Below are 17116 nucleotides of genomic sequence, written 5' to 3' on the forward strand. Positions count from 1 at the left end.
TAGGCCTGACCACCCTTCCAGTGAAGAAATTTCTCCTCAAATCCAACCTAAGCCTTCCCTGCTGCAACTTGAGGCCATTTCCTTTTGTCATGTCACTTCTTACTTGGGAGATCTCGGTGCTTAAACCTTCCCTGCTTGTTCCCTAGGAGGTCTCTGGCTTGGCTGGATGAGAGGAGAAACACTCCCAGCACAGGAAGGGGAGCTCAGGAGGTCCCACACCAAGGCAGGGGGAACGGCAGTCCTCACCGGAGCTCACATGTCAGTTCTCAGTGCTTGGCTCTGCTTTTCCTCCCAGGCAGATCTCTGCAGAGTGCTTCGAAATCGGCTGTTTGGAAGAGGGGGGAAAAAAGAGGTTAGCCAAGGTTTTTATCCAGACTATCTGATGTCTTTGCCTGCTTTGCGTCTTCCCTGACTTCCTTCTGCTAAGAAAAAGCTGCCTTTGGACTTCTAGGGGGAACTTTCATGTAATGCTTGAAAAGGAGCTACAGAAAAGCGCCTCATTTTTAAAGACTCGGCCGAGAAGACAGAAAATTGCTGCTTCTCCATCCCCACTTCCTACAGAGCTGGCAGGCACCAGGCCAGCTCTGCTCCTCCTTCAAGTTGTTCCCAAACCTGCTGGAAGAACCGAAGGCTACTTTGGTGTTCCATCGCTCTGCTTTTCCCGAAAAAGATCTTTCAGTGCTGCTTTCCATCCATGGGAAGGGCCTTTCTGTCTCACACACTCGGTGACACGAGGCTGCACGAAGCTGCAGCAGCCTCTGCTCCAGGTGGGAAGGGCTTTCTTCCTCCTCTGGCACCTGGCTGGCACAGGTTGCTCTGGGATGCTGGGGCTGCCCCGTGCCTGGAAGTGTTCAAGGCCCATTGGTGCTCTGGGATGAGGCTCTGAGCAAGCTGCTCTAGGGAAAAATGTCCCTGCCCATGGCAGGAGGCTTGGAATGAAGTGATCTTTGGAGTCCTTTCCAACCTGAATTATTCCATGATTCTATGAACTCAAAAAACCTGAGGAGTAAATCTGTAAAGGTCACTAAAAACATAAAAGCACATCCCCATCAGCTTATTTTTGAATGAAAACATATTTTTGAATTAAATTCTACAAAGAGGGAGAAGTATTCTATGTATTTGCTCTTTCTAGCTTTCAGGTATATTTTAGCTATCATTTAAAGCTTTAAAATATTTTGTATTTTTAAAATAATAAATAGTATTAAAATTCAAACATTTTTACACTATTGCAGAAATAAAAATTGCTGACAATCAGGCCATTTCATTCTTTATGCAGTGGAGTCATAATGACAGAATTTCTGGACAGAAATTTTACAGGATGGCCCTCCACAGAGAGCACCAAATTCCTCATCCCTTGGCAGTTCAGCTCCTCCACATCAGAAAGGTAAACTAGGACAACACAGCCTTGGGCTTCCACGAGTGGCAAGGCAGTAAGAGACACATTGAGGACACGCCTCAATAATGTCATTACAATTTCCACATCAAGTGAGAGCATGGATGGTGCAGGTGCAGATTCTTTCCTCTCCCATGCTAGAGGGCCTCCAGGCCACAGTAGATGCTTGGGGTCTGCGTATGGAAGTTTGGAAACTGAAGATGCTTAACTCTGCTAGTGAAGGTTAATAGAGACTCTGTAAATAATAAACAGGTTTGTAAAGGTGCAGGTTGTCTCTGTCCCCATGCTGAGCCAGCTGGAGGCCAATGGCCACAGCCAATGGTGCCTTGGCTTGGGATAACTCCTTGTCACACCTTCTCCACCAGGCAAAGAGGGACCAGTTCCCTGTGCTGCCTCAAACAGTCCCTGGCGCCCCGGCCAGGCTTTATGCCCTCAACATCCCTTCTTCTGGAAATCCAAGGCGCACCGCAGGACAGCTTTTAGGCAGTGTAAGTGTAGCTTAGAGACAGCACAGTCACGGGTCCTGCTAGTCTCAGCTCTGCTGGGGGAGGATTCACATGCCACGGACCCCTCCTTTGAGCAGGACACTTTAAAGCCCCGTCAGCAGCAGCAGCAGGGGTGCTCACCCTTCCTGCCCTGGTGAGCACCAGCTCCTGGCCGTGCAGTCCAACCGGCTGGGGCCGATCGGCCGCCAGCACAGGATTTAATGCCATGGCAATTACACCTCCCAGATTAGACTGGGGCCTGATGACATGGAGCTAAGGATGCCTGTGGCAAACGGCAGCCTGTATGGCTTCAGGCCGCTTGCAATCGAGAAGGGATTTCCCTGTCCCACATACTGTGTGCTCTTACCTTCTACAGAGTGAAGAGCCGCAGAGCCTTTAGGAGGAGGAAAGGATTTTGAAGACTCCTGCTAGGAAGAAAAGATATCTGAAGGAAAAGGAAGTGATATCCAGTACCCCTGAAAATCCCATAGGAGTAGGGCACAGAATTATTTTTATGAGCGTGACAGTTTGAGAAAAAAATAAGTGCAAAGGGTGTAGAAAGAAATAAATTCTAGATTTGATGTGTTGGGATGAACAGGATCTTTAGGACTTGTGTCAAAGTTTGCGTGGTCTCTGTGTGAACACGTGTGGAATGGGGACTGCTCAGCTCAGGTGACAGATCTGGGGGCACAGCAAAGCGACCTGGCCGAGGGGAAGGTGTCCCTGCCCAGGACAGGGGAGTGGAACTAGGTCGTTTTTAAGGTCCCTTCCAATCCAAACCATTCTATGGTGTGATGAAACAGGAGAGTTGAAAGGGAGAAGGATGAATTCCTTTGGAAGGATAATTTTTTGCCTCTCTAGTAGCAGGCTGTTGTTGGAAGGATTGTTTTGCTCTTACACTGACCTTGGCTGAAGGTGTTTCACCCTGCAGAGGGCGGTAACAGCCTGTGGCACACGTTGCTCTTGGGCAGATCACACGGAGCTAGAGGGGAAAAAGCCGCCAGTAGTTCTGTGACAGGAGCAGACACTCTTCCCTACGTTTGGAAATATCCATTAGGGATTTTTCCAGCAGATGGCAACAGCAGACCGATTTGTAGTGCAAGGCCAGACTTTGCAGGCTGCCTAAAACCTGGCTGGGCTCTATCCAAAGCATCTTCTGCTTCTCCTGCTCCTGGTATTGAGCCTACCTGGTACCCCAGGGCATGGTTACGGGAATATAAAATAAATCAGTGCTGCAGAAAACTGCACTACAAACTCTGGAGCTCTCGGTGTGTTTGCAGGGCTTAAAACACATCTGGTGCATTCCAAACAGATGAAAATTATGGCTCCCCCTGAATAAATGTGATATATTTATATCATATATATATATGATATGATAAAAGAGCAACACTGTTTTGCCATTTGCAGATTACAATAGGAATGAACCTGGAAGACAAAACACAAGATAAATTCACAGCTGGACATTCAAATCTTTTTCTCCAAAACGCAATCAACGTGCAGATTTTCCCTTAAGCTGAAGTATGAACCAAAGTCATAGAATTGTTCAGGTCAGAAAAGACCTTCAGGCAGTGAAGATGAGCATTCAGGTGTGGCATGAAGCTTAGGGAGCACTGAAGAAGCTGATATTCTTTGGAAAGTAAAAAAAACCTGAAGTAATTAATTAACAATGAATCCCCTGCGGAAACGACACAAGGGACAGCTTGCAGGGGAGATGCCTGAAAGCCAAAGCTGCGCTTCAGTGGCATCTAAGGTGGGAATTTTGCAGAGCGCCTGTACACAAGTTTGCTATCACTGTGATCAGTGAGCAGTGGCCACCCCAGAGCAGGGGGTGCTGTGGCTCAGAAGACCTGGCTGTGAAAAATACAGGTTACTCTCCCCAAGCACATGCCAGTGGTCTGGAAAAGGGTGATCCTGCTTGACATTACTGCTGTGTTTGCTAAAGGGGGGATGCAGCTCAGTCCTCGTCACTTACCTGATGCTCCCAGCTGTGGCGCAGTTGAATGGCAACACTTGGCCGTGCTTCACCTCCCTGGGCATTTTCTGAGCAGGGAACTGCAACGCCATTGCAACTTTTCCGCTCTCGCATAATTCTTCCAGAAAAAAAACAGTGCGTTGAGGGGGAAACTGCCTTGGCACCGTCCCAAAATCCTTCATCGCTTGTGGTAACCCACGGCACACTCCCTGCACGCGTTATCTTTACGTTAACGCTGTTTACAAGTGCTGTGAATAAACCCAAATCCAATTGAGAAAGGTCCTCTTTGCTCACATTTCAATACAAGGCTGGAACTATCACCTTGCAAAGAACTTTCCTCTACCAGTGCTAGATGCAAAAGAAAAAAAGCCAACCTAGGAATGCCTGCCACACCAGAGTACACAAAGCTGCTGCTGCTGCTGCTTTCAATGGCTCAGGCTGAGGGCTTTTCTGTTCTTCCTCTGTCCTTCTAACGGGAAGGACTGGCAGATGTCTTTGAACTAGCTGCAGCTTGGAGCTGCAGGCTCAGATACGCACACCGAGCTCCTGGATCCTCCAGGACAAACCCACGTCTCCCTGCTGCTCCCGTGTTGTGCCTGTGGAGCAGGGAGGGAAGGAGAGGCACACAGGTTAGCACAGTGGCAGTGCACAAGCTGCCAGGCCTCACCCATCTGACCAGCACCAAAGAGGAAATCTCATTTTTCAAAACTCTCCGTCATGCCATACAAAACACTGAATCCTTACAAATCTGGAAGGGATAGCCTGGCATGATGCCCCATAGGTCACATCTTACACAAAAAGTTCTTTTCCTCCTGCACAATTCTCTATGTTCTACTTTTACTTTTTATCTTTCTATAGATATAAAAATACCTATAGAAACTATCGATATTCACTAAGCGACCTTCAATCGTAACAGCCAGGCCTCTGCATGACTGTGCTTAACTCGTGCTTAGCTCAGGGCTTCTCTCTGTTCCTCAGACTCCAGAAACCACTGAAACTCCCATATTTTCCTGGGGGCTGCCTGCTCACAGCTGCCTGCTCACAGCTGCCCTCCTCTCACCAATGGGGGCACCTGCCAGGCTCTCAGGCTCACAGGGCACAGCAGCTTCCAAGGGGAGTATTCGTCTGGTTGAGAGGTGATTGAAAGCCTGGGGAAAAAAAAAGCTGGCTGATACTGTGGCTCTGAACTTGCAAGAATCACTAGCCCTGGAGATGTGAGGGTCGCCTGGATCGTGCTGAGCACGCTCTCTGGTCCCTTCACCTGAGTGCTCAGCTGGAGAGATCCATTTCCATGTGCTGGGCTGGGTCCCTCTCCGTCCCTGCCGTGAGAAGGAGTTCTGGGGGGATGCCAGCGCCTGCTCAGCAGAGGCTTCACACACTCTGCCCTCAGCAGGGGCAGCCTTTGAGGGCACATCAGCCGGGTGGAGAGTGAGTGACAGCACCACTGATAAATCAATCCTCAACTGGAATCCTGTATTTCACCAGAACAGATCTTCCCAAATTTTCTGCTAACACCTGCACAGTGGTGTTCCTCTGCTCTTTCCCAGCTGCAGATATGTGCCAGCACAGGAATATCAGTGTATTTTTTTCCTCATCATCTATCTGATTAAGACCTTTTGGCTGTAATTTTGACATTGTTGTGACTATTAAGTCATTGGAGAGTCATCCATGCTAAAATAAAATAAGCCCCCTACTTTTCAGTACTAAATTCCCTACCAAAGCAAGTGTTTTACTGACGTGTACTTGGGCATATTGGGCAGCTTATTTTCATTCAGAAAAATAAAATAAGCTTTCCCAGTACAAAACCCCTCTCCAGCAGCAGAGGATATCCTAGCACTAGTGTAATTAGAGAGGTCAGGAATCAGGTAACACCACCAACATTGCTTTATCTTTATGAACTGAAAGAAAACCCCAACAGTTAAGTAAATGCCTTAAAAAAGTTAAAGCTGCTGAGGTTAATGCATTGTGGGGGTTGAGTGCGCTTTGTTTGTGTGGTAAATTTATTTGCCAGGTACAGCATGAGCGCAACAAACCATGATGGTTGTCTGAAATTAATGAATATTCAGTTATGGGCAGCTCTAAAAACCAGACTGAGTTAGGACACAGTACATGGTAGTATAATTTGTTGGAATAAGCTTGTCTGCTAGAGAAAAAAGTTTTGAAAGATTTTAGATGTTTGGGTAAAGAGCTGGAAAAGTCTGCAATCCAATTCCCATCATGAGGTAACCTATCATCAAACATTGGCTCCCAAAACAAAATCTGGCAGATCTGAAGTTTACCACATTATGTCTCCCAATCTGCTTTCGTAGCCTTTCTCTTCCTCAGTCTCTGAGGCTGTGTCGTGTTTTCCGTGCAACGCTGAGAAAACAGAACGCTTTGCCAGCATGCTCCTTACTTTTGGTTATTTTTAAATCTCCACAAAAGCTCCTGCTTTCTTCTGTAGCCAATGCCTCTTGTTTATGGAAGCAGTTCCAATTTATTTTCTATAAGGAAAAAAATCTACTGCCTCGAAAGCACTGCAAGTAGCCACATTGTTCTCCTGCATTGTTTTCCTTATAAAAAAGGAATACTTTGGAGCTGCAGAGGTATTGAGTTGCCTCCACTCACTCTTTTTTAACCCCTCCCAGCTCTCAAATAGTGGCTTTCAAACAGTGACCTTTCCTTTTCGTGAAGGCCAGCTTGTTATTTTGGGTTGGATTTCCCTGCCGATTGTTCTGCGTTTCCTCCCGCATTGCTCCGCAGCCAGGCCACTGCTGCTGTTCCCGCTCCCAGTGGGATAACCAGGGTAACCACCACCCTGTGCTCCTCCCCCCAGCCTCACTGTTCTTGGGGGCTTGGGTGCAGCCATGGGGAGAGCCAGACCCCTGGCAGCCTTTCCCATCTTCACATGGATGGCCCAAACCCATCAACTTCTGATAACAGCCACAAATGATAAAATCCTGGCAGCAGTGGCCATTTGTACACGTGGTGGTATAAGCATCATTCAAATGCTCAGAAATGCAACTTTCTAGAACTGCTCTCAAGGAGCTGCGCCCATGGGTGTCATAGGAGGACACACATAAGAACCTGACCCTTGCTGGCGAAATAGCTGATCCACTTCTCTCCATGGGAGAGCTATCCTCATTTATATTCTGTGAGAGTAATTACCTGTCATCCCCGTATATTCTCTTTCTTGTAACAAGCTTTTCCTTAATATTACAAACCTCTTGGAAGGACATGCAGAGCCCATTCCTTTTCTCATAGCACCTCTGCAGGATCTGAACTAGTTTGGGTCACTTCAAAATGCTGAACTCGCAAGCAAAAAGCATGAGACACAAGTAGGATTCAGGGTGAGCCTTGAAATCAGTCAAAACCTCTGATATAATCTTTAAACAGAATCTTGGCTACCTGAAGCAGAGTGGTGCAAAGTCCACCCACTCCAGAGTTTTTTTTGAAACAGCCAAGATGTAAAATACAGATTCACTGTGCTGAAGGATCTCATCTCGATTTCTAGATGCTGACACTGAGCCTGGCAGCAAATCCTGTCAAAAATAAACTGGGACATCTCAAATACACTCTGCAGAAAAACATGTACATCTTGATTCTTTGAGGAGTGCTGCAGGCCTAGGAATCTGGAGCTCTGAGAAGACAGGCTTTGTTTTAGGAGCAACACGTTCTGCTGCATTCATAAGAAAATGTTCTCAGAAATTCCAGCTCACCAGGAGTTTGAAAGCTCCTTGTTTTGGCCTGATTTTGGCATGTAACCCGTGTGGGAAGAGAGGAGGTTTCTCGGTGTCTTGTGAACTTGAAGGGCTGCTTTTCAGCCAAAGCCCATCTAGACCCTGCCCTCAACTTGCATGTACAAGGCACAGAGACAATAAGTGGAGTTTTCTGAATACTCATTTAATTTTCAAGTTGTTTATATTTCAGAATTCAAATTGAGACAAATTGTAATCCTTTACCCAAAATATTTGAAAAAATTTTTCACTTCTGTTTCTTTCCCAGTAATAGTTTCCATCTGCCCCTGACTGCATGGAAAACTTCAATGTCAAAATTTTAAGAAATGCTGATCTATTTTTACATCTATTTTGTAATTTTACAAACTTCAGGTAAAGGAGAAAAAAAAGATGCTTCTAATATAATCTTTTGTCTTGTACTTTTTCCATTGAGAGGTGTGATAGGAAGCTGAGATCCTGTGCTAGCCAAACTTTTAATGCACTACACTAACAATATAGGTAAAGCCTTGAATAATTGGAAAAATAATAAAATAAGTGGGAACAAAAAGGAGAAAATGACCCTCCCACCAAACCCTTCAACACTGGCAAATACCTACTGTGTTCAGAAAACAGAGTGTGAGACAGAAGGAAGATGACAAAAAGGAGAAAAAACAACATCTAAAATTTCTAAATGTTTCCTGAAGAGCAAGACAAGATGAAAATTTAAACTTAAGGAAAATATTTTGGTGCACCAAATACTTTTCATACAAAAGTCTCTGTTTTGCAGGATAAATGTTTAAGACACAAATGTTGGCCATCTGTAACAGCAGCAGTGAGTGAGGCAGCAAGATGGAAAAAGTGTCGCGGCAAATCGCCTTGCCTCCCTCTGGAGTGCTGCACTGCAATGAGCTGGCCCTGGTCCCAGAGGCAGCAATGCCATATTTGTGTTGTGAGAAATGCAAGGTGCTCAGGCCTGGGAAAAGATCTCTTCTTGTGTCCACACTGCCTGTTCCAGAACTGCTTCAATACCGCACTTTTTTCTCACTGCATCCAGAGTGAAACATTTCCTCATCTGTATTTCTGCTAATAGGGAAATCACTTTTTCCTCCTTGTGAGTAATTTGGGCTACCAATGCAGCAATGAATACGCTACCTAGTAGAAAAAAGGAAATAAATATGTGTAAGTGGCTCTCCTGCTATTTGTGTGGGCTTGTGTGTGCCTGAGCGCAGGCAAACATAAATACACAGATATCTTATGCCTACAGAATATTTGTGTGCGTTCAGTGGCTCAGTTCCAGTGCAACTACAAACACCTGTGCTCATTATAGGAAAATGTGTGGTTCTTACTTGAAAATTCTCTGAAATCTCTAAAAACATTAAGGCACCTGCCTCACACAAAACATCTCCCCTGAGCTCGTTTTATCAAGCAGTGTTTATACTTGGAGTGTACGTGACACTGTTCACTTGAGACACCATTATCCAAAAGTCCTCCAAGGCTTATTGCAAACTATCTGGAAAAAAAAGTATTAACATCCTTCTTCACTCACTGTTTTAAGCAGTTCTTAACACATCTCCTCACCCACTCATCGATCCCTCTCCCCAGAGCACTTCTATTCATCCCACTAATGAGGGGCAGATTGATTTCTATCATTTCACGTTCCACTGCCTTATTGATGCATGGCTTTTTCAGAGGGAGGACAGTCACCCTGTGGTGGCAGTGACAGAGAAGCTCAGGCAGATGACATGGATGCTCTGGGCTGAAAGGAAGTTTGGGCTATTCTGATTTACACAAATCTTTAATGGTGAGGACTTTTTGAGAGCTAAAGCTAAATTATAAACTGATCAGTGCTTCCTGGCAGCAGTCATCTTTGTTTTAAAATGAATGGCTGTCTTTACAGAATCTGAGATTATCTGCTAAGTGTTTACATACCTACACAGATGGCAAAAGATTTGCACCTTCCCTGAACCCCCCTGTCAGTGTCAGTGTTATTCCTAAGTGCCCAGCCACCTCCGTGGGCCTGCTCCAGACGTGAGCTGTGAGGAATGCAGCTGTTGAATTACAGGGAAAGTTAAGCAAGTGATGTGGGGGGGCACATCTTTCAAGCAGTTCAAAGACTGTTCAAACAGTTCTGCTTCTACTGCCTGTCTGTCTCTCTCTATTTTTTTCCACATTCAGGCTTTAGTGTCTCTCTCTTTTCCCAGGGATACATGTTAAAGGAAGTTCAACCGATCATCAGGCTACATTCCATGTTATATCAGGCCATTTCCATGTTATTCCAGCCTTACTTGAAGAGGTGATGTATTTGATAGCTTTTAGCTAGGCTCTGTCACTACAGATTTCCCCCTTTTTACCACTTTGCACTTATGAATTGTGATGGGCAAATCTCAAAAGATTAGAAACTTGACTTGGATAAGCAACCCTATGTTTGAAGTTTACATTTCAATTTTCAGCGATCGGGGTCACTGCAACAAGTGTATGAATTACCTGCCTCAGATTCATGGGATTTGAATGACCAGAGACTTTGGCATACTTTAGGAAGAGGAATAAGCTGTTAGCTGTATTTCCAGCTAACATAGTTACCTTGCCCCAAAAGTAAACAGACCAAGGGGATTTACTGATTTTCTTGCATTTGGGGAAATGAGAGCTGAAGGCATCAGAGGATTATTTGACTTTGGAGCAGGACTCGAATTCTGTATCCCATGCAAATGCTTTACCCTTTGGATGCTCTGGCCGGACAAGGGGTAGAGATGAAAGCTGTGAATGCTTGTACAGGTGATGTCCTTTGAGAAAATAAAATATGTGTACTCCCCAAATGCACCTATATAGGTGCAAGGCACTTATATTTTCCTCTGGGCTGCAGAGTGCACTCTTAGCTCACCCTCCCTGGAAGACTCTCTTGTTGTTACTGTGAAAACCTGAACTGTTCTTCACTGACATTTGGCACCACTTTGGAATCAACTTTCCATAGAGATAGATCAACTACAAAATTGGCCTTGACTGTATTTTCTCACTGAGAATGCAGACAGGCGATGAAAATCAAAGCTTAATCCTGTTGCCTGCAGTAGCAAAGCACAAAACAATGCCTATCTGGGATGAAGCATCTCTCTTTTTATTTATCTATTGTATGTCTCTGTCTGAGACAAGTATGTTCTTGCTCGGTTTCCAAACAGAAGAGCATCACAGAAAATACCTCTGATGAACAAAACAAATGCATCTACTTTTTTTTTTTGTTAGGTTTCACATCAGCTAAAAAGAAATCTGGCTACAGACAACAGAGGGGTCTGACTAAAACTGGGTGGAGGGTTGATGGAATTTTGATTTGTCAAAAAAGTTCTCATCAGGGAGCTCTGAGGGTTATAAGCAGGAGAGAAAGCAGTTCACAAGTTATGTAGCTCAATTTTTGCAGACCTGAGAAATTTAGCTGTAAGCATTTTGGGGCAGGAGGTGGGTAAACATGACTGATATTGGCCACAGGTATCTGAAATGGCAACACAAAGGAAAGAATTTCTCTGGTGCCAGCAAAATGGGCACTGAGCTCTTTGGAAGGTCTGGCCTGAAAGAGTGGTACAATGAAAAAACAAAATGGTTTCCTCAAAAGGGTGGTACAAGGCTTGGGGAATGAATGTTTGTGGAGCGCTCAGCCCCTGGTAGGAAAAGGTGCTGTAAAAGTTCAAAGTATTATTGTTATGGCATACTTACTCAGCAAGGCAGGGAATATCAAAGGCTTTCTTCTCCCAGCTGGCTCGGCCTTATCTCAAGGAACTGTTGGTGGGTGGTGATGGCTCTCAGGGACTGGTGATGACAGAGGAGTGAAGGCACTCACTTTCCTTGCAGAGCTGCTCTGGGCACCCTCCTGGTCCTGCCAAGGCTCCAGTTCCTCCGTGGTGCTTTTTGGTGTGCACACACCTTGTTCCCAGAGAAAAACCTGGAATAAAAACACAGAGCTCTGACACCTGGCTAATGGAGGCACTCAGGCAAGGGCTTTCACTTGTGACTGCTACATTGGGAAATAATTGATACAAATTGCTTCAGACATTCAAGGCTTCTGGTCCTCCTTCCCACAGGCTATTTTGCTATTTTTAGGCCCAATTAGGCAGATGAAGTGACAGCAGAATTAATTTGGGTACACTCAAATGTTTGGGCTTGCTTTTTTTTTTCTTTTTTTTAATGCTTTTCTTTAGATACATGGCAAATTCCTGAATTACAAAAAGCAAATAAAGGGATTTTTTTTCTTTTCCCCCTCCTCTACTAAGTGATGTTCAAGCACTGAAAGACTTGCTCACTGCAAAACCACTTAGAGCTGATTGCTGGGGAATTTCCTCTCAACACCTTAAACACAAAGCAAATAACAGAATACGAAATAACACATATTCTTGGCATCAGGCTGCACGATAGCGATAGCTCCTCCAAGTCTGTTGTCGCAAAGCAAAGGCTACCAACCCATTCATCAGAAGATAAAATACAATTAGATAATTCATTATATAAATATTTTGGGTGGGGAGATATGAATCGGCTTATCTCAATTATTGTTATCGTTATTATTAGCTGTTGTTTGCTAAGAGGGAGATTTTCAAAGCCTTCTTTCACATTAAAGCGCCCAAATTCCCATGTTAAATCCCACCCTAAATTTTATGGTGATAGCTTTTGCAAGCTACTGGGGAACATAGGCGGGGAGGGAAGTATATAACTGGTGAGATAATATTCATGGCTGTTATTACCAGAATTTATGGACAAGCTATCCCTGTGCAATTTGAATATAATTCATACATTTAGGCTAAGGGGAGATCTATAAGTATTCTCCAGCAAAGCCCCAACCTGTGCAATGTTTTCCCAGATAAGGAGCTAGTGTAACTACCATGGAAAAGGTAAAACCTGACTGCTGGCCTCCGCGGTTATTGCGCTTTCACAAACCCTTCCAACACCTGAAAGCTTCCCAGTGCTCTGGAACAGGCAGGCCATGAGCTGCCCTAGATTCAGAGCTGGGTGAAATGCTGTCGGTGCCCCAGCCAGCAGGAGTTCTGTCCCGGAACTCGGCAGGGCCTTTGCGGGCAGAGCTGGTGAGGAGGTCCGCCCCCCAAACCCAGTCCCGTGGTGGCTCAGCGTGTAGTGCGAGCTGGCCGGGCGAGGTGACGACTCCCCTGCTGGGCTCAGCCGGCAGGACGTGCCACCAACGCCACTGGCTTTGTCCCACACGGGAAGAGAGGTGGGGATGCCGGTTTTGGCCTTTGCAACAGGCAGAGCTCGCAGGATCAGCTGCCACAGCAACTGTGATGTGAGTGCCCTGATTTTGCCTGTGACCTCCATAACCCCAGGCTGAAACATGATGGAAGGTGGTCATGAAATGGCACCTGATTGTGAGACACAACCATCCCATCCCCGGGGAAACCAGGACTCCCCTTCTCTGCTCTAAACACAGCACTAGGTCAGAGCATTCCAAATGGAACTGAGTGACAGGCTTCTTTGCTCTTATGTCACAGTCACAACTTTTCACTGTGTCCTGTCATAATTAAGTACAAGAAGTTGAGTCTGACTGCAGTTTACCTTCACATAAACTAAGCTTTAATAAGTATCTGATACTTAGACAAAACCCTTTAATACATCAGCAGAAACAAATGTTTTTTTCTGTTATTAGTACCTTTTAGGATAACACACATATCTCTGCCCTAATTTCTTTCTGAAGGCGACACACACATAATTTTGAGTCTCAAGTTTTTTTCTCACTTGTATCTCCTAAGCATGTCTCAGCAGTAGGATGGTTGGTGGCAGAGGAGTAATTAATACTTTCCAATAATAAATTAAGAATCTGGGGCAGAAAAACTTAAAATATTGTCAGCTTCTCAATATTGAACTGCTCCAAGATGCATTTATTTTAGACAATCCAGGCTGTAACCTTACCTCAAAATACTGAGTCATAAAAACTACTTACATGAACAAAAGTGCCAATCCATTGAAAAAGTCCTTTTAAGTGTAGTTTTTAACCCTAAAGTCTTCATTAGGTGCTTGCCCTGTTTCCTCACCTATAAGGGTTTGTAGTTCCTGTGAATTCCTGCCTCATCATCCACTTCTCTGGCTCACATCTAAGCACCATACTCACCTTTTAATCTCCACCTGTGCTTTGCAGTGAATCTTACCATGGCATCTCTTTAAGCAGTACCAGCTTATGGTGCTGAGACACAGCAACTCAAACATCTTCAGTCTGTAAAAAGATAAAAAAAATAGAACAAAACACAATATGTGTTAATAATATATTTTCAGAGACTTGAAGGAAACATTAGCAACTGCTCTCTACCAAGACAAGGAGCCAAGACGAAAATACTGAGCTTCCAAAATGGCAAAAATTATACTCTCACAGGCACAACATCAAGGGAGATTTGTCGTGTGTTCTTGTCTGTAGCACAGATAATGGATTCTTCTAATCCCTCTCTCTCAGCAGCTTCATAGCAGGACATCCCTGCAAGGTCACTAAAAGCTAAATCTCACAGAGAAAAGTCACTTCTCCACAGTCTTTCAAGAAGTTTTTGTAAAAAGGGACAGTGCAGCAGAGGAGGGAAAGGAAAACGGCTATAAATACCTGAAAGGGTCAAAATTAAAACAAAGTTGGAGTTTATCTACAACATCTTTGTGTTGACACTAGACATTCATGCAGGAAATTTTTCCTGACTTTTTAAATAGAAATTACTCCAAAGGAGTAAATGCTTTGTTTCAGTCTCATTTTGTCATGCCCATAAACATACCAGAGATGAAAGGTACCTGGCTGAATTTGGGTAAAAATAGATGGGATTTTGAAAAGCGGGAAGAAATGCCTGGGAAAAGTCACCTACATATGGTCTTAATCATGCCAATGGATAACCCCCACATTACCCTTTAAAAGGTCATCTGATAAACATCAACATTGGGCTTTTCTCACAAACCCAACACCTAAAATTGCTTCAGGCTACTGTAATATGGCATGAGAAGTTAAATTAGAAGCATATATTTGGTAATAGCACCTCTGAGAGGGAGTCTTCAAAAGCCTGTGCCCCCATTAAAGGATTAGAAGTCCAGCACACATATCAGCAACTGCTCTCCATCCAAAGAGAAACAGAACAGGAGACAGAAATCAGCATTTTGTTCTGATTAGCTTCTTTGATTGATGTAATGTCTTAATTATCTTTTTTTTTTTTTAAACATCGCTGCAAGTCTGCCACTAAGGGAAGTACTATAAAGAATACCACTATGAAGCAGAGATTTCAGAGCTCTCCCTTATGTCTCGTGGGTCTGGTAGTGACCTTTCCAGAATATTTGGTGGTGAGACACACAGAATAAAGCAGTCTCCAAGCAGCTGGTAGTCTTGGGTCCAATTGTTTTCAGGGGTACCCAATATCCAAGTTACAGACTTCAAGGTAAAATAATTCAAGAATAAGAATGGGGTCATTAAATACTTCTGGAAATGTGCTAATTCTGTATGAAACAATGCAAGATATATTTTAAAAAGAAGCAGGGCTAATTAGTCAGTACATTCAAAAGCACTTCCTTGTTGTTTGGGCAAATTTCCCTTCTGGAAGCAAATCCATTCAATTTTCCCTGAGTGCCAACATTTTGAGGTTATCTGCCCCAAAGGCAAATAGATCAGATTGTCTAAGAAATAAGGATGAAGACAAAGGGCACACCCTGAAGATTGAATACTGGCTGAGAAACTGGAGAGTTTAAGGGAAAAGAAATTCTCGGTCTCAAGGTCACTGATGATTTTAGGATGTATTTAAATGGGGAAGAACACTCCTAACCACAATTTTTTATACTTTTGGTTTTTCTCTTGCTCTTGACTCAACGTTCAGGGCATCTCTCCATTTTCCAAGTAGAGCTCTGAGTTATGCTCTGGCACTTGTGGGTTTTAAGAAAGCATAGATGGAAGTAAAATTTCGCTCCGATTTTGATAGCCTCTTGCAGCCAGTCAGAAAATCCTCTGCACATGTGTTATCATAGAATTTCCTATTTGTTTCATGCCAAATTCATCTTTTCAGTTCACAAAATTTCCTCAGTGCTGGCTGTACAATTCCTGCCCAAGAACTGGTGATCAGGCTCTGCACTCCTTTTACCAGAATTCAGGATTTGGGGGGGCGGGTACAGCCTTAATTGCTGAATCTGTCAGAGGTGAGCAAGGCATGACAGAAGTGGTCTTGCCTTCAAACAGACACAGTGACTTTGAACTCCTGAATTTTCTCTCTCTAAAGTCCTAAGTTGTCCTCATGGGTTTTCTCTTCTGAATTCATGAGAGCAGTAGAGTAGCTCAATTGAATTTTCTTTCCCACCTCCCACTGAAGAGGGACATTTCTGAGCCCATTTTTCCTAGTATTTCTGTGTTTAACAGGTCCCACCCCCACGGACTCCTATCTTAAGAGCATACAAGCAGAAGCAGGCTGCTGCAGCAGGAATCCAGAAGCTGGAGCTGTCAAACAGAGCCTTATTAGATACCAAAGGGGCTAATAAAAGAATGGGTGTTTGTTGTATTTCTGGCAGGGATGGTTGCTGAAAAGCCTGGAGAGAAGGATCCGACACATCTCAGCCCCCAAGTTCCGATGGATGTATTTCTAGTTGATCAATCTCTCTGTCTTTGTGCCTGAGCTACTTCCCACTTCAGGCCTCTGACAGCTGGACAAAGCAGGGTTTGAGCTATGCCTTGCTCTAAGTAAGTGTGGAGAGATGTTTTCAGTCTGACCTTGCCAAATCAGGCCCAGGCTTGGGGCGTTTGCTGAGGTCCAGGGAAGATTTTCCCACTGAATTGCAAGTGGCAAAAACGAATTCTACCCAGAGCAATGTGCTGGAGTACTGAAGTGACAAGTGTTTGGGGAGACAGGAATCTACCTTATGATCTGCAGAGCCTTTAGCTTCATAAAGCAGAGGAAAATACTTATATATGTTGATTTGGTGGTGGTGGGGATTGTTAAAAGCTAATTATAATTTGAGAAACAGAAGGAATATATTTAAGCACACAGTGGACGTATTCGTGGTTATCCTTCTATATTAAAGAGATAAAATTCGGCAAGAGCAAATGTGGGCTTTGTTTGGCTTTTTGTTCTCCAGTTCTCATATTTTCTTAAAGACCATCAGATAATGAGACGTAGAGACATACAGATACAACATGATGCAGCAATGAACAGAATATAAGACCAGACAGGAAATGCAAATCTTCCACATTTAAACACTTTTGTGCGTTTTTCCTCTCTACTTTTTTTTCTCCTGTTCTTAAAACAATAAAAAAACCCAATTCAAATAATGGCAAACTCCCTTCAGGATTTCCATTCCATATAACAATAGTTCCCCTCCCTCACTTGTTACCCTGCTCTCTGTTTCTTCCCTCTAGTCAGAATTGTTGCTGTGCTAAATAATTAAAATGTCACTGTCCTTTTCCTGATCTCTTTTTATACCTAGGACTGTTTTATTTCGTAGATTTCCCTGAGTATTTTTACTTCCCTGAGAAAATATTTTGCATGAGTGTGTCATATGTTAATGATAAATACAGTGGCTGATACTTCATAGAGTCAATAATGGGCCTTTTAAGATATTGCAGAGAATTTCTGTTCTGCTTCTAAAT

At 44.0% G+C, this 17116-nt stretch overlaps 1 long non-coding RNA gene across 7 annotated transcripts in view; it reads right to left on the reverse strand.

Moving 5' to 3' along the window:
• Nucleotides 1-422: 422 nt before the first annotated feature.
• The window catches only part of LOC108962545 (uncharacterized), a 314906-nt gene continuing 298212 nt past the window's right edge, over nucleotides 423-17116 (reverse strand). For 5 of the 7 annotated variants that reach the window (XR_007777274.1, XR_007777278.1, XR_007777275.1 and 2 more), the window contains 3 exons: nucleotides 11245-13741; nucleotides 3851-4098; nucleotides 423-3303 (listed from right to left, as the gene is read on the reverse strand). This is a non-coding gene — a long non-coding RNA (uncharacterized LOC108962545). The remainder of the gene's footprint in view (nucleotides 3304-3850; nucleotides 4099-11244; nucleotides 13742-17116) is intronic. The other 2 variants (XR_007777276.1, XR_007777273.1) reach the window with 2 other exon arrangements.

The sequence above is a fragment of the Serinus canaria genome, chromosome 3, assembly GCF_022539315.1.
Source record: "Serinus canaria isolate serCan28SL12 chromosome 3, serCan2020, whole genome shotgun sequence".
In the NCBI taxonomy this organism is placed as follows: Eukaryota; Metazoa; Chordata; class Aves; order Passeriformes; family Fringillidae; genus Serinus; species Serinus canaria.